At 42.3% G+C, this 23,793-nt stretch overlaps 1 long non-coding RNA gene across 1 annotated transcript; it reads left to right on the top strand.

The window, feature by feature from the left end:
• The first annotated feature begins 3,482 nt into the window (after positions 1-3,482).
• Positions 3,483-21,994, top strand: LOC135579913 (uncharacterized). The gene is made up of 3 exons (XR_010473855.1): positions 3,483-3,566; positions 17,504-17,553; positions 17,862-21,994. It is a non-coding gene; the product is annotated as an uncharacterized LOC135579913 (long non-coding RNA).
• The last annotated feature ends 1,799 nt before the right edge of the window (positions 21,995-23,793 follow it).

Below are 23,793 nucleotides of genomic sequence, written 5' to 3' on the forward strand. Positions count from 1 at the left end.
CCCTTTTGATTCCCGATTGGCAACCACATCATGAAGACAACCCAAGACCCGAAGCTAATCAAATATTCAAATGATAAAGATTCAGCATCTTAATGAAGCAAAACTACTTTTGAGAGGCAGACAGTCACAAAGGACCTGAATCATCCCTGCTGAGGTCCTGGCAGTTCAATCATTGATTTCTGTGGGAACAGGGTTTGACTTGACTTTATGGGAAAGGGCAATTGCTTTGCTGCTTCCCTACCCTTACACACAAAATCCATAACTCATCTCAGGGTGGTCAACATGCTTCAGCTGCAACAGCTGGATCCTAGGACTGGGGCAGATCCTAGCTAAAAATGCAATGTTGCAGGTAGGTAGCCATGTGAGTCTGTGACAGATGCGTTCAAGTCCTTAACCAAACTAGTGGAAGTTTGCTACGGGCTCCAAAGGAGGTAAAGGCCATAACCATTGGTGGTTCAGTGACAACCAATGACAAGACAAGGCGCAATGGGTGCAAACCGAAACACAGGAGATTCCACTTAAGTTTGAGAAGAAACTTTTTCTCAGTGAGGGTGGCAGAACACTGGAACAGGCTGCCCAGGGTGGTTGTGGAGTCTCCTTCTCTGGAGACATTCAACACCTGCCTGGACATGTTCCTGTGTAACCTCATCTAGGTCTTCCTGCTCCGGTGAGGGGATTGGACTGGATGATCTTTCAAGGTCCCTTCCAATCCCTAACATTCTGTGATTCTGTGTAATTCTATTATAACCAGGGCAAGAACTTCTCTAGTTCCAGGCTGTTCTCTGAAAAGCCACGAAGGAGCAGAGTGACCCTGTGAGCATCAGTGCCTATGAGCTTGGAACATTGGTCATGCAATTAACACGTGAATAGTGAGTCGCTTTTCCAAGACTCATTTGTCAAGGAACAAAGAAAGTTGTGGGTACAAGGAGCCTCATGCCTACCATTTCCATTGCATGTGATTTGACTACAAGCCAACCACTTTATTCTGTAAATATGACAGCCCAGGTGAGCTTTCTTTGAGTTCTCACTGAGTTCACAAGCAATGTGGCTGTAGAGCAATGATCTCCCCTTCAGCTGGGGCACCTCTCAAGGCTGCTTCTCGAGGCAGAGAGACCTTGCACTAACAGCCCATCTTTGGTTAGTGACGGACAGCGCATATGACTTTTTAGTATGGTAACTCTGATTTGTGTCTTGATAACTTTGATTTTGTCTTGGTAAATTTGAATCTGCCTTAGTAGTTTTGAATCGTTGTTCAAATGACTGTGAAGTACATTAAAAGAATGAACCTTGCCATCAAACTTTAAGTTGCACTTCTACAACGTATTTCAATAAACCCCCTTTTGCTGATACTTTTGACAGTGACTTTTTAAGTGATCTACATCACCCGTTCACAACAGGGTCACACCACCTCCTCTGTGGCTGCAGCATTAGCAGCTCTGGCTCATGGCACCTGGTGGGATGGAGAGCCAGAAGGAGCCGTGCTCTGGCTCCTATGAAGATGAGAGTCTGGATCAAAGCTTTGTGCAGACAGGAAAGACAAATGGTGACTCCCATGCCAGCTCCAGCCTGTGAGTAGGGAGGTTTTGTAAGTAACGCTAGCAACGCTGCACAGGGATGGGAAAAGGCGTAGTTCCTAGGTATGAGAGAACGTTCTTGATGCCATGTAAGTATGTTGATGAGCAGGATAGGATCTGAAATTCTGCATCACAGAAAAATGCCTGTGATATTGTCTGCCTGACATACTAATCTCCATCATCCTGTGTCAACGGAGGGGATTTCACAAGAAACTCTTGTAAGAAGAGAATTAATGACTTCTCATTATTGTAAAGTACACCTTAATCTAAGTATAGGGGTGGGCTGTTACTTCAATTATAGAGAAGAAAACTGGACTTCTCAGGTTTTAACTCCATTGTATGCAGTTATGAAATACTCCAAAGCCTCCTGAGAGGTTTCCAATAATTTTGAAAGAGTGGGATCAGGTGCTTTTCTCAGGTTAAAAACTCATCATTTGAAGTCTGTGAGTGACTGTGGGTCTCGTGGGTTGCCCAAGTCCCTGCATGTTGCTTGGGAGGCAATGGGAGGCTATTTTCCCAAAGCAGGCCCAGAAATTGCAGGATTGCCTCCTCTACTGATAAGGGCTTTCAGCTTTTTGATTGTTCTTTTCCCTCCTGGATTGACCTGCTCAGTTGCACAAACCTACCACTTTACCTGGATAAGAAGCAGTGCTCTCTTTCTTGTGTGTCAGAGTGATTGCATAGTCTTCCTCCTGCTTCATCAGCTGAAGCTTTTGGATACTCTGAGGCTGTTTAGCCTTACCTTGCAAAGCCCCTGGCCAAGCTTTTCCTACTGATGGTGTGTGGAGAGCCATAGGAAGGATGAATGGCATGAGTATTAACAACCGACGAGCAGGAGGAAGAGCTGCACAGCTAATGTGTGGATGTTGATGAATGCTTCCCTCCCCTCACAGTTTTTTAATAAAAAATGTCCTATTGCTGGTATATGATGCATCTCTACCTCAGTGTGCCAAAGGCCTCTTGTATTGCAGGAAGTAAGACATAAATCACAGTGCGAGATACAATCTTTTTATTTAATATTGCTAATTAAATCCACGTTACTGATGCTAAGCATGCATCAGCTAAAGAAAGTAATTGGTTCACCATCTCTGGGGAGCATTTTCAGAGTGTTTTCAGGTTCAAAAGGTGGAACCCAAGTTTATGGAACAGGATGTTTCCAGAACAGGTGAGTGGAAATTGGTTTTGGAGTCATATGGTATAATGTTGCATTTGTCTCAGAAGTGCAACTAATAGATACTGTACCAGTGCAAAAGAGATTTAACAGTATGATGTCATAGAGGCCTTTCATCTGTGTACCTAAATATTCAAACCAGAATAGCATTGTTAGGGAAATAGTTACTGTCCATCTGGAAGATAATAATGCAGGATTCAGCATGAAAAGCTGGCCTTGTGCAGTAGAGTGGACCACATCGGTTAAAACAGTTGTGGTAATGTAAGCAAAAGATAGATGTGTTTATTAGGATAGTAATGGGACTGTTGCCTCTTCCCTCCCCCTATTTTCATCACCTGGGTAATGTGGTGGAGAGAAAATACAGACCTCTGAGTCTGCCAGGAAACAAAGGGTGGACGGCACCAGGGCACATTGTTTCTGAGTCAGGCCATGTCAGGAAGGGTGAGCAAGAAGCACTGAGCAAGGCTCACTGCATGAAGATGATTACAATCAGGGGAGTAAGTCTGGCTTTGTCCACTGGGAACTGATGGCTTTTGTTTCAAGAAAGCCAATGTACGTCAGATGGCTGAAGGCGACTTGTTAAACAGCATATGCTAAAGTTACACCACTGTTGTAGTGAGAAGGATCAGGAAGGGAAAGAGAAAGAGATAATCAACCAACATTTATCAATGTTTATTTTCTTTTAACAATACTGATTTTTACTTATTTATTTTTTCAAAATTATTATTTTTTTTCAGGGCCAGCTCCTGAGGTTGCTATGATGCCTGAACCTGTGTTTATGGCTGTTGCTGTTCCTTGTCCGGAGTGGTCTTCCAGATAAGGTAAAAGCCAGAGTTATGAGTTGGGTACGGGCAGGTGTGACCAAGTAAAGCTGTGTCTCTGCCAGGCTGCACTTGACATTGAAGTGGTAAAAATTTTGATCTGTATTTTTCTCAGTTCAGAGTGTGATGCTATAACGTTGAACCGATGGCAGCACTGCTGCACACAGTTGCTACGGAAACATCTTCGAGTTTATTTTCCTTTGAGTTTTGTCATTCAACTCACAGCATGGCTGTAATTGTTCTTTTAAAAGTGGGACATGTGAGCCATGAAGAGGTGCCAGTCACTGATGTAAGACCTGGCACTGACCAAACACTCTGTCTTGAATCTCACCAAGGGTCTTAGGGTCAGCAGAGAGGTTTCTGTGGGTGCTGAAAGGGGGTGGGAAGCAAAACAGCATCAACATGGATTTGAATAATGTGTTGAGAAACTCCTTCAATTATAACTGGAGCAATGATTCAAGTTTGAGCTTATATGCTTGAGATTTTTTACTAGACTTTGTATTTATGTCTGAGTAGCCTTTTTTTCTTCTGCCAGTGATGCCCCTTGTTTTGTTAATAAGTTTGTTAGCAGTGTATTGTAGGCTCTGTAATGAGAGAAAATATGACAGGAGTTATTGACACAATGCTCAAAAGCTATCAGAAAATACTCCTCTAAGGAGGAAGTGAAATGACAAGCCTTTTTCTATTATTCAACTTTGAATATCATTAAAATCATCCCTCAGAGGCAGTGATGGAAGTCGTAAACACTAATCTTTGTGGAAGAAGAGGCCTCTCAAAATAGGTGCGTTTCCCAAATATATGTATGTCTAAACTCTCCCTTGAAGAGAGAATCAGGCACAAAATCACTCACCCCTATGTAGGCACTGAGCTGGGAACTAATTTTCTAATGGACAATTGTAGGAATTGCTCTGTGAGCAGAGGCAAAGCGGATATTTTGCAAAAACAGATGCAGTTTTGTCATCATCTCTCTGTAATGCCTGTATGTCAGCAAACTTGTGTGTGGAGCCTTGTTGTTTTGTTGCACAGACACAGCAGGAGTCAACTTGTGATCCAGAGATACTGCCCTTGAAGTAGGTCAGACAAAAGTCAGGAAGGGCTCCTGAGAAGTGGGTCAAAATGGCACATTCAAGATTAGCACGGCAGACCCCAGGCAAAATCCTGACCCTCTGAACCCCTAAATTGCACCTTCTCCTATGGGCTTTGTCTTCCCCTCTTTTTGGGTTTACAGCCCAAGTAATGTCTTCAGAGGACAGCTACTCTCACACAGAACTTGCCAGCTGAACTGGGATGGGGTCTTCTGCGGGTTTTGCCTTTCTGGGGTCTCAGTGTCCTGTGCTGGGTGACAATTTGCAGCACACAGAGAGGGCAACGCAAGGGAGGTCCCCACAGCCTCCAGGGCCATGCAGTAGAGTGACCCTCTCTGGGCCTTGAGCTGCTCCTGGCAGCCTTGACCACCACTGCTTCTGTTCTCAGTCTCCTTCACAGCCACAGGCCGGCAAGCACAGTGAGGCTTTTTTGGAGTAAGATGCATTCCCGGGTGTCAGGAGGGAAGAATGATCCTCACTGGTTCCCTCATCCCTGTCCCCGCCTTTGACAGAAAGTTGGGTCAATGTTGGTTTTGTTTCTGCCTTTCTCCTTGCCAAAGAAATCACTGTGACTAACTTCTCATCGTATGTGCTCCACAGTGTTTCTGGGATCAGGTCCTTTTCAGGAAAACAAAAATAATCTCTCTTTCCTCCCCTCCCAGCTATCCTGTAACATACCTAAGTGTTCAAGGAAAACAGGAATGTATTTAAATTAAGATCATTATTAATAAGTTCAGGAGCTATGAGTTTTCCTCTCTTCATTCAAAATGAATTATGCTTTGGAGAAAACTATATCCATCTTACAAAGTTTTAATCCGAAGGGACACCTCTTAATCAAATTAACCATTGAAAAGGAAATACTTGTAATAAGGGCGCAAGACAAATATTTGTAGCGTGTACATTCTAATTTATCACAGCCTTAAAAGAGTCCATAAGGTTTGTTTTTCTTCACTGAAATGTGATGCATTCAGATATCATTCTCATTTATAAATTAGTGTATGCCACATGGGATATCCCCGCTGTGGGTTCAGGGTATTGGCCTGTGAGTGATATACTGCAGCTGAGAGAGCTGCGAAGTGAAGATGAGTAGTCCTGAAATGTAAGCCCTAAATTTAACATTACCCAGAGGCAAACACAGCCCTGAACTGACTCAGGGGTGGAGGCAAAGCTGCACAGCCCTGATGTATTATCATGTGGGAATGCACAGTGTGGTGGTGCTGCTAATTTTGAGGGAGAGAGGTGAAAGCACTCACACTCCCTCCATTAATCTACATTTGTTTACCTAGGTGGTACTGTGATGATACCCACAGAAGCCTTGGATACGTGAAATATTTAGGCATGAGCTTATTTTTAAAGCATCTCATAGGTTGCATTAATTTTGCAGACAGTGCTTTGTAATTTATAATTTTGTTCATGATTAAATACTTGATGCCTTCACTGCTATAGGTAACTTCTGCGTCTTTGTTCTTACATAGCAGTTTTGGAAATAAAACACAATTCTTATACATATACCTTTGTTCATGGATTTACCTTCTCCAATGTCTGCATGAATGCTCATGCAGTGTTATGCACACACATGGCACTCAGGTGTGTAAGACAGACAGATAAGTCAAATATAAACTTGCATAGTTTTACCCTGTGTTATACTTTGACTACATTTTAAAAGGGTTTGGTATGTAAATCTCTGCTCTGTAAAGCTGGAGGTAATAATGCTGAAAGGAAAATATGCTAAAACTTCAACAAATATGCACAATTATACCAGGAAAGGAGTGTGCACAGAGAAAGCTGTACCAATATAACTGAAATTATGGAGGCAAAATAATACTAGTGCATTTCCCAGTGTAAGAGGATTCTAATTAGTTGTGAACTCAGATCACAGCATTAATTGCAGATGCCAAACTATGTGACAACTTCTGAATGTTCATTTGATGCCTTGTAGTATGTTTGACCCACCAGGGACTTTAGGAGCAAAATTGTGAATGTAAAAATGGAGTTTATGGAGGAAGAAACTGCCATTGCATTTTGCTGTGCAAAAACTAAATAACAATTTATTTATGCGGGCAACTTTCCAAGTAGTTGTGGGTATACTCTGGGCCAGTTTGTAGAAGAAGTTACACTTTAAACAGGGAAACTAGCAAACATAACTGAACTCATCTACACAGAATATTTGTTGTCCTTCTAATTATTGATAAAACCCCAAATTTGAACCTTTTATTCCAAATATATTAACTATAGCTAGAATAATCCAAGAATGAACCTCAGAATGTGCTGGCCTGCTATACTGGGCAAGGTGCTGAAAATTATATCACAAATTTGAACTGAAAGAAATGGATGGATCCTGTGTGTGAGATAGATGGTGGAAGGAGAGAAATGTTGCTTCTGTGGGGGAAAGTCAGGCTTTGCAACTCTGTTGGCAGTCCTTGCAAAGGTCAGTAAGTATGTGACTAAGCAAGACATCACCGATGAAGCATGTCCAGCTTTCCAAAAATGATATTTTGCCCCAGGAATACTGGAAAATGAAGCTGCGAAGGGAAAAAGATGTGATTCTTTTTGCAGACCTGCTCTTGTCTAGAAAATGTAGTAGATGTATGTGGTATACTCTGATGTGTCAACCAAAGATCTGGAAGAGGGGATGTATAGTGAGTGAACTCCACTCACAGATGATGCAGAACCCTTCAGAAGAGCCAACAGCAAACAGTTGCAGGAGGATTTCACACTGCTGAGTGACTGGGAGAAAAATGGCAGGAGAAACTGTAAAGTAATGAAACAGAGGGAAAGCAACAAAGTGACTACTGCTTATCCAGCAACTAGCTGCTGCCATTCAGAAAGAAGTTTGGAATGATGATGGAAAATTTTGCGACAGCGTTGTCTGCTACTCAGCGATGGATGTAAAAAATAGGCAAATTAAGTACTAGATACTACCAGGAAAGGACGTTGATGTTTGAATTGTAAGTCCAAGTCATGCTGTGCTTCAGCAACCCTACAATCGATGCAGGAGAGCCAGAGGTACAGAGAGAAGGAAAACAAGAATGCGGAGGGCCATGACCAATCTTGCACGGGTGGCGTAATGAAACAGCTTATGAAAAAAGGCCTATTCAGGGAAAGAGCCTATTCAGTGCTTCTCGTAATGTAAGAACTAAGAGTCTTCCAAGGACATGATTGGGTTTAAAAAGAGGGCAAGGAAGTATTAATTTCACAGGCAGCGTAGCACCTCGTGCCTGTGTCTATCACAGGAAGCTGCAAAGGCCAAGAGGGTAGAGGGGCTGGAAAGGGGATTAGACAAATTCGGAGAGAAGCAGGTCACTGTCAAACGCAGGGGCCCAGCTGCAGCTGCGGCTCAGGAAGGCCTGTGACCACTGAGCGCTGGGAGCTCAGCAGGGACACCAGGGGAGGCCTCTGGGCTCCGGTCCTGCTTCCTCTGTGCTTTGCTCTGAGCATCTGCTACCGGCCACCATCGGAGGCAGGATACGGGCTTGGACCGACCTATGGTCTGACCTCACAGAGCGGTTCTTATGTTCCTCTGTCTCACCAAGAAATACAGATGTGTCGTGCTGACATCTAGATAAAATAAAATAATCCAAGTAAACTGAATGTTCTCCTTGAACTAAAAAACCAAAACAAAACAAAAATAAAACAAACCCACAAAACAAAACAACAACAAAAACCAAAATAAAAACAAGATAATATTTATACCGGGAAATACGCATTTTTTTCTTCCTGGATGATTCAAAAGCAGCTGCAGGGGTTTTGTTCAGACTCCCCCTCATCCAAAGTTCACTTTTAGGTTGAGACAAATGCTTTCATTGCCAAAGAAGACATTTGAAGAAGGCTGTAAATGAGAGAAAACAGAGTTAAGTTGCAAATTGCGTTTTGCTGCAACCTTAACCAGTAATCTTACAATTTACAGTAATTTTGCTATCATTTGCTTATCTTCATGGAGCGAAAGGGTCTGGTTTAGTGGAAGCTGTGTTTTACCAGGAGGATAAACAGTGGTCTTACTGACTAATCAGGATTTCCCAATTTTGTCTCACGAAGATTTCAGGAAAAATCTCCTCAGAATAATGCTCTTGATACTAGGGCTGAGAGATTTGAAGGAGCATTAGACCCCATAGTGCTTAGCAGCTGCTGGGACAGGCCCTGTACATGTCACAGAACCTAAGGAAATCTGGAATTAATCTTGGTGGCAGGCACAGTGGGGGATTTTGCCATCAGTAAAAACAGGATTGCATAACACTTCCCATTATAAGCTCTTGCTTATGCTTTCTCATAATATTGGCAAACTTCAGCTCTAGCATTATGCACACTGGATATCTTTCCCTAGCTTACAAGTTAGGGAAAATGTCGATGCAAATGGAAGCTGAGAAGGTGGAGGAGAGGATGGAGACAGAAGTGGGGGCTTCCAACCCACCTGCCAGCTCTTTCCCGTAAAGGTTGCAAAGTCCCTCTGGAGGTGCAGGGAAGACTTGAAACCTGGCAAAGGAGCTGGTGTCAAAAAAGTGTGTTTTCTTGCTGCCACCACAAAAACTAGCTGTCAGTTAGTTATGTAATGCTCCAAAGTCCCATTTTTACATGCTCAGAGATGAGCAGAGAGGCTGCTAATGCATCTGCAGTGCTAGGTGTGCTCCTATCCTGCTATACAACTCCTGTTGAGCAGGCATCGTCCCAGACAAATGACCCTGAACAGTGTTTTGAGAGGTTGGAAGAATCATACATTCTCAGTTTGACTCTTCCCCTTGCAGTTAACTAGAAACTGATTTCATAAGAGCACCAGTGGTGTGAGTTCAGACCCTGATGCCTTAGAGAGTGCTGCAACCGAGTGTGAATCCTGGGTGCTGCTGGACTTCAAGAACAAGGTCCCAGAACTTCAAGAGGTTCCAGCACCCTCCTGTCTTCCAGATGGAGTCAGGCTGGTGCTCCAGCAGTAATGTCAGAGGCAAGATTATGTATTAGCAGTCACGGCTTTCCCCTTCTGAAGGGGAGATGAGAAATGACCAAGGGTGGTAAGTACCAAAAAGCTGCTGATGTGCTTTCAGGACTCTGGGAAGGAACATAGGAAATTTGCATTTCCTGTTCTGCCAGAGGCACATTTGATGAAACTACAATAATATATAAGTGCAGAAAGTTTGAATGAAGGGTCATTACATGCTTAATTAGCTGTATTGCAAGAACATTAAAGAAAACAAGAGCAGCAGAAACTCTTCCATCCATGAGAGGATTTGTGTGATGCCTCAGAAAAATAGATCTGCTCATTAGCAGGAGGCCTATCATTCTTGTGGGGTAATTGGAAGAGACTCAGGGCCCTTTGCACTCTGCATGTGCAGCGTAAAATAGCTTTGCATATGCTTGATCTTTTCCATCATATTATACAACCTTGAGGAAAGATAAGCAAGCATCAACTTGTGATTTATGGCTTGATATTTACTTGCCGTATCCGAGTGTGAGACCTAGTCCAAGAAACAAAAAGAGACTGTGAGCCCAGAAGAACAGCTACATGCTGAAGGACTAAATGTATTTTTCTTGGAGCACTATCACCACTAACTCTACTTGGAAAGCCGACCGCCTGTTCACCCTGCAAGGGTTTCCAAGCTCATGTGCTTCCACGTTGAAGTCTCTCTCTCAACACTCTTTGCCCTTGGCTCAGTGGACCTTAACCCTTGTCCTCACTGCTGCTTGTGGAGGAGATTCCTGCACCCCACGGCTGGGCTGAGAAAACCCCTTTTTAATAAATTAACACAGTACAATGGGATGCGGGAGCATCTGGCGCTCTCAGTTCTGATTTATTTCTGCAGCAACACACAAAACAACGAGTGATAAATTATTGAAAGTCAATGGGCCCTTGGAGAACAGGGCCATGATGAATAGTGAGCAGTTGGCATCCCACATAACCGTGTGTCCCAGAGGGCTACCTAGAGAGATGGTAAGGGGAAAGAAAAGGCCAAAGCCTTTGAAGGATACAGCTGTTAGGAATGTCTTCTTTTCAGTGAGAGATTACTTTGATTTTTAATGCCTTATTTCAGCAATGGGAAATGGGATTGATAGTCAGATAGGAATAAATAGTAACTGCTAAACTCACTTTCACCTGCAGTCTGGTCTGATATAGGATGACAATGCAGCCAAATATTGATTTACCTAAATTAATGTTTCATTAAGGACGCCAGGGACTCCCTTAAAAAATGTTGTACATACCAAAGCTGTCTTTTGCAACTTCCAAGACAGGGAAATTCACAGTCTTTGCCTCACCAGTAAAGAAGCCACAATGTGTTTATTTAGTATGTATATCAGAATTATTTTGGAGTCAGTGTTTAAAGATACTGTAACAAAGGCCAGACAGTGTAAATACTTCCCACTTGCCCTGGTTGTGTAGGACTTTCACAAGAAGCGGTGGAGAAACCATTGAGAAATACCTTTCCTTAATGATCCTGGAGCTTGTGGTCATGGGGAAAAATCTCCAGGCGAGGGGATGTGATGACTGGGATGACTGCAGTGGGCTGCTGGCTGGGGCTGCTGGGTGGCACAGGGGCAGGTAATCACTCCCTCTGCCTCCATCCTGTAACTTGGGATCTGTGTGCAGAAAACACACTGTTGGTTATCAAAGACCAGTTAACAGAAGGTTTGTTGCACATCAGATTGTTACAGCAGCCTTTTCCAAGCCTGTACATATCATAAGCTTCATTACATCCTCTGAAGCAAAATATGCCCATGTCTTGCACACATGGGTGTGAGAGTTAAAATGAGCCCTGTGCCCAGAGGTGAAAAACTGGAGCAAGGATGAGAGCAAGACAGGGTAATGCTCTGGGCCACAGCCACCCTGGCCTTGCTCCAGCTTTTCCCACTGGATTTCCTTTCAGGGGGTCATGCAGATATCTGCCCATGGACATCTAGAACATGCTTGTGCAAGCACTTTGAAAATCCTGAGATGGTGCTTCAGACTGTCATACATTCCAGATGACACAACTATTCATCAGTATTACAGCTGGCAGCCAGGGTATATCCCACAGTCTTATTTGGGAGCACTCTAATTTGCAAATATTGTATCTGGCAGCTAGTGATAACTTTGGCTCCAAAATGTTCATTTCCATTGCCACAGAAGCCATCAAATGCTACATCTTCCTGTCTGATTCTGCTTCAGACAGGTCTGCTTTCAGGTGTATGAATTTGGGGGACATGTTCACATGTATATCTACTTCAATAAGAAAAAAAAGCCAGTACAACGTTATCATGTTTGTTTTCTTTTGTCTGCCTCTTGTGTTCTCTTCTTTGACTCTGTCCTCTACAGTAATGGGTAATTGTATTTATTAGTTATTATTCAGTATCTGGGGAAATTCTCGCTGGTAGTGTTTTTTCTGCTTTGCTTTTGGCTGAACTACATGTTTTGGAAGTCCCTAAAAATTGCTAGTTAGATGATTCTCACAAGCTGCTATGAGTTACTCTAAACAGAAAGGCAGAAACACCAAAACACCACTGTAATTTATAATTGCCCGTTGGAAACCTCCATGTGGGTTTTTGTTGTAACTGCAAATTGCTCAATGGGCCAGTTGAACTGTTTGTTTTAAAACATCGTGGGCAGCCGCAAAGCTGCAGGTGTGGAGCGGGACCGGTGCCCAGAGGGCGGAGGGGGTGCGGGAGGAGCCGGTCACGTACACCCCGTGTACATCAGCGGCCGCTCCGGCTTTCCCAGCCCGTCCTGCGAGGTCAGGTTGCCTGATGAAAGGTAACTTTAACTGCACTAACCTGAGAGCCACCAGGGATGGCGTGGAGTCTGCAGTAGACAGATTTGTACTACTTCTCTGGAGGGCTTCATGGCCCAGGCTGGGCTCTGGGCTGGCAGGACTTGGTCCAGGCTGCCTCTGGTGTTTTAGCCACTTCTATTTACAGACTTTGTGCTGTCTTATTGCAGCTGTCACAAGGCAACGGTACTGAGTTGCCCATATGAAAGTGCTTAAATGCAGCCATGTCAGAATATTTTGGTGCCCATTTAAAAATTCCCTCCTTGCCTCTTACACTCCTTCTCTCAATTTCCAACCTCTCTTTCTTCTCCGGTAACACTGGTGCAGGGTGTCCATACTGCCTCTCTTCCCTTCTCATCTGTCCTTGCCACCAACCTGTGGTTAAAGCTCCAGCAAAGACACCAAGGCCTGAAGAGATATTAGAGTCTGAATTACTTCCAACAACCTGTTTTCTTTGCCAGGCCTCCAAATGCACCCTGCAGCACCAGGTCTGCCATTGCAGCCAAGAGACACAATTGGGTTGCAGTGAGTACCTACTCTGCTCAAGCAGCAATTTGGTCTTTCTGTAGCTAAACCAGTAGTTTTCATTAGTGCACTGCATGAAAGAAAAATACAGCACAGATATGTCATTTAAAGTACTATAATTCAAATAAATTCACGGATTATTATATCAACATTGTCCTTCTCACAGCATGAAAACAGAACTTTATTCTTTTTAATGGAGGTTTTTTTCCCTCTGCTTCTCATATGAACAGGGGCTTATCACCATTTCCACTCCTATATTCCATATGTGACTTCAAATCAAATCCTGAGTTATTTCATTTTTTGCCTCGGAGGGTCAGTTTAACATATCAAAATCAGCCTTACATCTGCTTTGCAGATCATCACTGGCATAGTTTAAAAATTGTTATATGTCTATAACGACGCCTTCCTCCCCTCCCCCAACCCTCCAGTAATGTCAAGATTTATTGAATCTGAAGGTCCAGTTGTGACCTTGGCTCTCACTTGCTAGATCTGAACCTCTGGGGTCTATAAATCTTTGTGCACTGTTCAATTTATAGAAGTGAACATCTGCTTATCATACAATATTTAAGTTGCAGGTGCATTCTACCAGTAAAATAAACACATGAATTCATGATTGCCTGGGCTGTAGGACATTAGACAGATGTTGAAGAGGTGATGATGGTTTTGCCTGTTGAGAGAGCCCTCATCTGGAACACTCACCGTTGGCAGAGCTGCTGCATGGCAAGGTGGCTCTCAGGGCTTTGTGCCACCAAGAAGTGAAGGTGGCACAGATTTTATTCCAAAACATCAGCCTAGTCCTCTTGCCATGTGGAAATATCTGGCTAAGATGCACACAAATCACGTAAGGAAAAAAGATCTCATCTTCCTGCCTCTCCTACGCCTGGTGGAAAAGGCGTCAGCCCACGTAAGGACAGTCAGCTTTCTGCAGAGCCTGGGGAATGAAAAGCAGATTGGTGACTCTGTTTCTTCACTCACATGGTGAAAAATACGGTGCACAGGAGAGCACAATCTCAGAGTGTGCAAGGAGAGGGAGAGACCTATGAACACCTGAATATGATGAGAAAGGCCAAAGAGTTCTGCTCCACAGAAAAGCCTTACTGGATCATTGGAAAGAGAAAACAAAAGGAGCAGAAAGTATCCACTGTGAGTGGAAATGAGGAAAGAGTAGGTTACCAAACAAACATAATCAGACAGTCAGTGTTGGCTGAGCTGGGAAACAAAAGTGCAGCACAAAACCAAGATGGCTTTGTATGACTGATAGGTGATGACCAGGACAGAGGATTTTTGGCAACAACAGCTGAGGAAGCCAGGGGAGACAGCAGTTTTGCTAAAAAAAAAAAGGAAGAAATAAAATGAATTACTAAAATGACTCAAAATCTTCCTAGTTTGGAAGGGAAAAGTTGAGTTTTAAATACTACTTATACTTTAAGTCTGTCTCACACCAAAGCTCCTTCATCCAAGCAAGCATCCTGGCTGGGTCCTGACTCCCTGTTGGGAAGTTACCCTCCTCCCCATCTCCATGCCCTCTGGGAAGGAAACGTGGCTCAGCAGGGAGCTGTGGTGTGCCCAGGACCTCCTCGGGCATGTGACCTGGTGCCCTGCAGAGATGAAGGAGGCTGATACATTCAGGCCAGTGGGATCACTCCAGCCATCTCATCTGTTCTCCCCATGGCTTGGGGCCAATCACACCACACACAGAAGTACCACTCCAAGCAGTGCCTGGAGAGTAGCTGAGCTCAGAGCTGCGGTGAGCACTCACAGAGGCTGGTGCAGCATCTCTGGTTGCCCTCCATGCGCAAGGTGGCAGGGGCAGAGCCTTTCTCCTGGCTTTACCTAGAAGATTCCTTGTAAAGGGCTTTGGCCCAGCACCGAGTGAGGTGTCAATAGCAAGCAGGTAGCAAAAGTGCCTTTGGACATGAGGCATTTATAAAAATATATTTGCATTTTAAAAAGCACTTCTGCTTCCTTTTCAGGATAACTCCTCTGTAAGAAGCCCACCTCTCAGGCTGCAGCCTGGGGCTTTGTCCTCCCAGCGAGCAGCTGGCTGTGGAGGGAACTGGCTGTGATGTACACAGTTACAGGGTGTGACGTGGTGCTGGGCTGAGAAACCGTCTGGGGTCTCACAAGCCACATAGCTGTGGCAGCAATTATCTAGCCCACAGCTAGGTAGCTGTGTTTTGGAGGAGGAGAAAGGAGGACCAGCACAGGAATACTTCTGAGGCAGAAGCCTGGACCCTGTCCTGCCCAGGCACACGGATGGCCACTGTGCTTCTCCCTGCTCACTACTCACTTGATGTTCCAGGGTGTACAGGTGGCCCTGGGGCAGCCTGTGACGCTGGTGAAGCCACTTTGCAGCACAGCCTTGCACTGAAAATGTGAATTCACTAATTGGAAGGGTTGGACATCATGTGAAGAGTTGCAGTGGTGCGGGATGTATTTTACTTTGCAGGTCCCTGTGCAAGGCAAAGCCCTGCAGCTATAGATGGTCTCATCAACCTGTTGCATGCATTTTGGAGAGTGACCAGCTCAGTTCATTGAGTTACTCATGAAGGAGGGCAGGAGGGCATCTAGTGAACATGAAAAAACACCTGAAGAAAAAAAGGCTGTGAAATATTTTAGCTCTACTTCTATCAAAACTTCTACTAATATATTTCACGACCTTCCATAGTTGTTTTCTCCTCCCTCCAGGCTACTCTAACCCCAGCCATAATTTAGTATGAGGCATGAATATCTTCACTTATTTTACCCATAAAAGAAGAAAATTGGGAATTTGTTCAGACTGCCAGGAATCTGGAATTTGTTGATGAATGGACATTTGGCTGAACACAGTGAATTCCCAGCTAATTGAAAGCAGATAGCAAAAGTAATGCATTTACGTTGAAAAACATAATTTTCTTAATAAATAATTGAAATGGCAATCTACTGACAGATGAAATAAGAAAAAAGTGCTAAATAAATTCCTATGTATTATATCCTATATATTATAGACTACTTAACAGTCATACCTTATGAGGAGATTAAAATCTATAAATCTTTTTTTAGCACAGTCCCAGAGAGTACTTTGGCCTAGAAAGTGCAAGGGCCATCCTTTTCAGGGGAATGTGGTTTCAGTCATCATCAGCCCATGTTTCTGTCTCCAGATATCATACCTAGGGAAAAGAATGCAGAAGCTGGGGGAAGAAACCAACCTTGGAAAAATGTAGGGGGTAGCGAGCGTGATCACAAACAACTGAATTAGCATCTTTGTAGGTGTTCACCCTTCTCATCTCTTACCTCTCCATGAGGGTGAGCCAGAAAACCTGTTTCACATTGCACTGGTGAGGAACTGTGGCTGGATATTACACTTCAGTCAAGGGGCAATGATTTTCAGCTAAAGGGAGGTTAAGGGCTGAAAACATGTTAGCTTGAAGCACTTACAGATGATCTGAGCACGCCCTCCATTTTAAGGAAAAAAAAGTGAAGAATACAAACAAAAGCATATGGGTCCAAATATCCTGCTCTGGGTAGGGCTATGACTTGGAAACCCTTCTGGATCTAGAAGCAGGTTCCTCCCATCTTTATGCAACAGGACAAAATTAAACTGTGGTTCTGAACTCCACTAAAGTGTGGAGTTTTCAAAATGCAAAGGTGGACTTTTTTATAGCTTTAGTTTGGCGGTAATAATTTGTTGTGGGATTGTGGTTTGAGTGGAACAAAATGTTCACAAAGAGACGTTAAACATGACAGCGTTTAATCTGTTAAACTGCAAAACTTGGCCATTCTAATTGAAAGCATTATTAATCTGGGTTAAGTTTGGAATTGCTTTTCACTGAATTTGCAGCAGGTTGTGGTTTTGGGAAAAGGCCATGGAAAACTTGGTAGTTTCAAAAAATTTTAATGGGAAAAGGGGGGAAACCACAATGATTTTGCTTGAGTTGTGATTTAAGAGTTTAGACGTGGTCAAACTGATGGGCTTCAAGGCCATGCGAACTACAGCAGAGCAGCTTGCAGAGGTGCTTCCCCTCGGATCAGCTCTTAATAAGTCACAAGAGATACATCTAGCTTCCTCATAAAATTGGTCAGCACAAAGTTCTACAATGCCACAAAAGGAGCTGAGGAGTCTGAAGAAAAGGGATAAATGGTTTTGAACTTCTAACGTCCTTGCTACTAAATGTTCACTAATTTGCAAGATCAATAAGTCCTATTAGCATGGGAAAATTGCCACACTCTCAAGATAGGGTTAAAAGAACAACTGTTGAAAAGCTTTACAGTGAGAAACATGGTGGCTGCACTAGCCAAGAGGTCTTTTTTTTTGTCTGTCTGTAAGAGCATCTAGCTGTTAAAAGCAAAGAGTAAGTTTGGGAAAGTTTGAGCACTCTATTGTGTAAAGAAAGGTCTTCCTAGTTGTCCCAGTGATGAGACAGTATGCTGGATGAAAGACTCACTGAAAGAGTGTATCATCACTAACTGTTCTCTCAGATTTTTTTAAGGTCAGAATGGACTTGAGGGTCCTCCAGACAGATCTTAATTTTAACACAACCCATGTGACCTATCTGGCTTTCTTCCTGCTTGAAGTTTCTTGATTTCAATGTTTTACAGTACTTTTTTTTTTCCTTGCTAGGGAATCCTCCAAGCTTTCTTAGAAACTGATCAATAACAAGGAGCCTATTGGTGAGTAATTTTGGAAGTTATTTATTCTCCCCTCTGAAAACCAGTGTCTTATTTCTGTCAGAATAAATCTAAACTCAGCATCAGACCATGAGATTTGTTAAATGTTTGTCCAACAAGTGAAGGAGTCCATCTTTGTGAAAGCTCTGCTGTCTACGCAGGCATAACTTGTTAGTATCAAGTCATCCTTGAGCCTTCCTTTGGACATGTCACATAAACTGAGCTCTTGAGTCTCTCAGAATAAGGCATGCTTTCTCACCCTTTAATTAAGTTAGTATGTTTTTTTCTGAATCCTCTGCATTATTTTTCAGGACCCTTCTTCTGAACACTTCAACACTTGTAGGAGCCATCACACCATTGTGAAGCACAGGGAATGTCTTTGCCTTAACAGACCCTGCTTTGCAAAGCCACAAGCTGTCTTGGCCCCTTCAGACATGGAACTCGCTCATGTTCATTTGACTTTCTATCAGGATCTGGAAATCTTTTCAGAACCACCAGGCTCCTCACTGGTAAGTCTGGCCTCCTTTGCTGTGTCACAGTTACAGAGCAAACTGGATCCATCTCCCAGATTAGCTGTTGCATCTTCTCCATTCACCAGTCCCTCCCGGTCTTTGTCTTATTTGCCAGCTCCATCAGCAGGTAACGGTTGTTAAAGAGTGAAGGGCCAAGAACCTAGCTCATGAGACTGGTTGATGCCCCAAAGACAGTTTGATTTTAGGTCCTATCAGTTGGTAAAATAGTCCAACAGTACAATTTACATGCGCACCGTTACCTTTACTAATGAAACTTGTACATGCTCCAATATTATATAATTATTTGGATAAGGTCTGGTTTTAATAAGTTCATGATAATTTCAATATAATTCTATTTTTTCCCCTTTAATTCTTAGTAGAGTCCCCAAATAACCATTCTGTTATTTTGTTCAGATTGACGTCAGGCTCATAGGCCTATATTTATTCATGTCATCTTAGTTACTCTCTTTAAGTGCTGGCACAACATTATCTTTCCTTCACATCTCTAACTTCTCTAGTGTTCCAAGACTTATTCAAAATCAGCAGCAGGGGTTCAGTGAACATCTTTGCCTCTTGGATTAAAATTATTCAAGAACTGCCAATTAAGCATTTCTACATTCAGAAATTATTGCTATAAAAGAAAGGGTTGTTTTTCTTACATAAGATGCAATACATTATCTGACTTTTCCCAAAATACAAGTGGGAAATATTTACTCAACATTTTTACCTCTTTGGGTCTATTGTTGGCAGTCTTAGCATGTCCGTTTAGAAGCAATGTGTTACCTTTGTGATGACCCTATTTGTAGCTAACATACTTTTAAAACTCCTGCTGACCATAGATGTTTGCTTGTGTCCTTTTCTTACCATACTGCTATAATTTACAGCCTGTAATTCACATTCATTAACACTCGTACTCTTTTTTTTAATTAGTGACTTCTCTGGACGAAAATCTTTATTATGGGTTCTCAACTTCCTAGACACCAAAAGACCCACCTCAGAGAGACCTCATATGAATAGCCATCAATAAAAAAAGCTTTGACCAAGCTCAAGCCCTATCAGACACCAATAGCTACTTAGTGGTGAAAGAAGTTCTTTACCAACCAGGATACATCAGCCATCACTTATCTGCTATCATTCAGCAGTTGTCAGTCATCTGCGTTTCTGTCCTTAAATTCTTCCTCGTAATATTTTCAGTTTTCTGAAGCCAGGCTTTTCAAAATACCTAATCCTGGCAGAGGCCATATGATGATGATCCCAATAAACATGATCCAACCATGATGGCTTGTATCTGTGCAGCTACTACTTTGCACTCTCTGATCTGCTAGTAAGCTGTAAAGAAAAAAATGTTCAGATGGTATGTTACACACCAGATTTTACACAATACATATAATACACTGCATGTATTAAAGTCATGCTATGTCTTCTGTATGTCTGGACATGCCATAAATGTGTTGATAGATGCAATGGGAGGTATCTTGTACTACACGGGCTGTAGCGCCCATGCCAATGCAGTTTTTTGTCCCTATGCATCATAATCCAGGGAGCTGAACTCATTCTTTCCTGTTGGCATTGAAGTTAATACTGGTGGTACCCATCTCAAACACCATTTCTGAGGACACTAATCCATAACAATATAAGAAAATTTGTTCCAGAGTTGCTAAAAACTTGAAAGCAGATCAGAACACTTTTCACAAACAGTGCAAGTCCTCCTTGGCTTTTGCACAGCTGATCCTCCTGAAATACATAATAAAGATTGATTTAAACATTCCAGCCATGGGAATCTGCCTTCCAGATTTCAGCTGTAGCAACCAGGTCAAGCTTATGTTTCTAAAGGAGCAAAAATTGTTCCCAATTTGCTATACAAGCAATTACAGAATGTTTTCTCTTGGTCTATAAGGATGTTTCTCCTGAACTTTCTGATTTTGTGCTGGAAGAATGGTCAAGTGTTCTCTTGCTTGTCACCTCTTCGCTCCAGTATGGCAGGAAGGTCAGTTCCTTCCTGCGATGGAGGCTTCTCAGCCCACTGCAGCCCCTGCACCAGAGAATAGAACCAGCCGAACCACAATCGAATGACAGCTGCTCTTGGTATTTTAAAATGGCCAGTGGTAATTTTACTTATGAAGTAAAGTTTCTAGCTGTTTCTCACGTAGCACAGGAGACAGCCTGTCTCAGTGCAGATTGAATTATTATAATGAGGCAATCATCCTGTTACTGCCAATCTACCCATACTCTGATGGGGTTGTGCCAAGTGATAAACAGAGACAATAGCAAATGCAGCTACAATATTGGCTGGCTTCCTTCAAAAAGTCCCCTCAGGTCTTTACAGAGACATGGAAAGAGAGTCTAGGTTGGGGAATTTTTCTGTCATAATTAGGGTGAGCATAAAGAAGTGAAACATGAAGTCATTGTTATTTAAATGCCTAATTCATTCGTTATGTTTATTAAGATACTCTGGCTGGTTTTTATACTGATTTAACAGAAATGTGTCATTTATTGAAATTCCCACCTTTATTTTCTTGTTGATATTCATTTTTGGATGAAAAACATGGAAATACTAAGTTAACCCAAAACAAACTTGTCATCTATTAGCAAAGGCTTATTCCACCTTTTGTATGTCTTTGTTGGATGCTAATGGTGAGACTGAGACCAGTCATCTTAAAAATCATTCTCCAAAATGAAACCAAGTTGTACTTGGGGCTGATGGCTTGCTGTGACCACAGAGGTGGAGGTTATTGATGCAAGTAGACAACCAAGGCTCAGATAAACTCAGGGCAGGATTAATCTCACATGGCTTTAGGAGGCTAGAAGGAAGATTTTGTCTTCAGTGGAGAAGAACAGGTTTTGCCAGGGCTTCAACTTTCCTTTCCTATGGTAGGTGACCACACAGATGTCCACATAGGCTTCAGTTTTAATGAACCACCATTACTCATCCTCAGCAACCCCAAACTGTGAGCAGCACTGGTCTCCTCAGCAGGACCGCCCAAGGAGCGGAGTCCTGTGCTGGGTGAGTCTTGCAGAGTGCAGGTTGAAGCCAGACCATCATTTTGCATTCAATGTGTGGTGATTTCATCAATTTCTTTAGATTTCAGAGTTTGAAAAGGAACAATGCAATTTTCACAGCTCTTCCTTTCTGACTGTCCTGCCAGCCTTGGAATGCTCTTCAGCCATTTGGGAAGGTATTATACTTGCAAATCCATTTATTACTTTGACTTTGGCATTCTCAGTAGAGCCTTGGCTGTACATCTGAACTATTACCCTAGCTCATTTTACCTTCTTGTAAACTTCGCTGAAATGTGAAGTGTTGGATGGGTCCTGTGTAAAGCATATTGTCCTATTAAAACACATTTAAAGAGTCTTGTAAACCCTGGAGATTAACCTCAATGTTTATGGAGAGTTATAGATGCTAATTCTTGCATATTTGTCATTCCAGAGCATGGCCTGGTGGCAAACATTCTTGCTACACCACAGCATTTACGTCAATGGGATTTGTCCATGCCTTGACTCCTTAGGACAGAGAAAAGAAATGGTGGGAAAGTGGGGAATATGGGCATTTGCCATCCTGGACTACATTAGCTGGTCATAAAATCTTATAGCTATCTCATAGAAGGAGGGAAACAGACTGGGAAACAGCAGGAGGACCTTCCCCAGAGGACAGTTTCGGTTAAGACCATATTGATAAGAGGTGGTCTTGTCCTGTTGGAAAGATAATATTCTCTTTCATTTTTTGTTAATGTTCCTGTGATGGGGCACATCAGTGTATGTTCTCCTCTCCTTTCTGTCCTGCCACACACACTGAGTTGGCAGCAGCAGCCCCACAAACTTTGAGCTTCCTCACCAGCTGTAGGCATCTTAATCTGTCCACCATTCATCAGTTTCTTCTCTTCTGGATTCAGCAGATTTTCTGTTTCATGGTAGAAAAATAAATAAAAAAATTATGAACTCAACTGTTTGGTGTATACGGGTATAACTGTAGGAAAATATTTTCTGTGTGTTCATATAATTATGTACATATATTGGTTCAGTGCATTTGTGTGTGTGGGGGTGTGCTTGTGTGCACACATGCATGCATAATTTGGTGCATATTTATATGGCTAAAACAAATCTGAGCAAATTGAATTTGACTGAGCTGACACCTAAATATACCACTGCCTTTGTTGGTATCTTAAACATGTAACTCTCTAGATCTCCATAAAGCTAATTCTGTCAACTTTCTGGTGGAACAGAAAGCATGTTTTGGTGATATCATTTTAGGAGACAACAGTTACATCAATTAAAACACTCAGTGAATCCACAGCTAGCTCAAGAATTTGTACTTTATGGATAAATGGGTTTTTGGGGCAGAACTAAGGTTTATGAGAGAGCCCACCATGAGACCACCATGAAAGGAGGTGATGAGGATGAATAGGTAGAGCAGCTCTGACCAGGTGCTTTGGGACCAGCTGCCATCCAGAAAGGCTGATGTTGATCATTCCTGTCTTCCTGTCTTCAGGAAAACAGATCTGTTTTGTTTGTTAGTTTGTTTGTTTTCTAATCTGATAAATAAACAGATGCTATCAATAAAACAACTGGCTTTATTATCTTCTTAATTTGAGACAATCTTCTGGATTCCAAATCTTGGCTGACCAGTGATTAAGATGAGTGTGGTAGACGGAAATTAGTCATTCTCACACTAGCCAACTCAAAACCAATTTTTTTTTGATGAAGAAGGGTTCTTTGAAGGTTGAACAAAGAGAAAAAGTGCTCTATACCATTGGAAAACCAAGAGGCAATAAAAATTAAAATTAATTAAATTAAAATTAATAAGTTAAATTAAAATTAAGGAAAAACAGATTAAATAGTCCTTTTTGTTTAGAATACTGCTTGACAAAGTTGGGTTAATAATTAGTCAGCGCAAATCAATCTAATGAATTTAATCTCTTTTTTCTTTTTAATGTGTTTCCAAGAGAGCTCATTATTTTGAGTGCATTCCTTAATCAACAATACTTTCAGGATACCTTATGAAAAATATTTTTTACTCTCTTGGTCTAGAGCAGGTCACAGTGAATAACAGATATTTATGATGCTTTGGTTGCATGCTTCACCATGTAGTAGGCTTCTGCTATCTGCCTGAGGAAGTGCAGCCTAAAGAATCAGGTTTCTAGTAACTATAGTGTATCTGTTACCCAGCTATATCTGTGATGTAGCATAGAGGAAGGCATACTCACCTGTATAAGATTTTAGGTGTGACATAGATGGTGAAAAAGACATGCTCCCTTTGGCTTCTGGAGCATGCTGGGGCTCCTGGTTTCTGCCCTGTTTTCCCGAAAACAAGACAGAGCCTTATACTAATTTTTGCTCCAAAACTTACTACTTTTTAACATGAATATCTGCCTGGACACTATTTAAGTTGACTTTTTAATGAACTTTAACTAGGGCTTATTTTTGGAGTAGGGCTTATATTTTGAGCATCCTCAAAAATCCAGAAAAATCATACTAGGGCTTATTTTCAGGATAGGTCTTATTTTTGGGGAAACAGGGTAGTAGTAGTTAAATATTTCCCTTACTGCCTTTGCTGTGGCCAGTCTCAATAAATAGATACAACTAGGAGGGGCGTGTGTAATAACTCTTGCCTCCATGTTGACCTGTCTGCATGTCCCTAACATTTGATTGTGCTCCCAAATTAAAAACCTAAAAGGATGCCTATGCAAAGAGCCACAGGCATCCAGCTCCATGTGGTGCTGAGCACAGACAT

The sequence above is a fragment of the Columba livia genome, chromosome 1 (genome assembly GCF_036013475.1).
Source record: "Columba livia isolate bColLiv1 breed racing homer chromosome 1, bColLiv1.pat.W.v2, whole genome shotgun sequence".
Lineage (NCBI taxonomy): Eukaryota > Metazoa > Chordata > Aves > Columbiformes > Columbidae > Columba > Columba livia.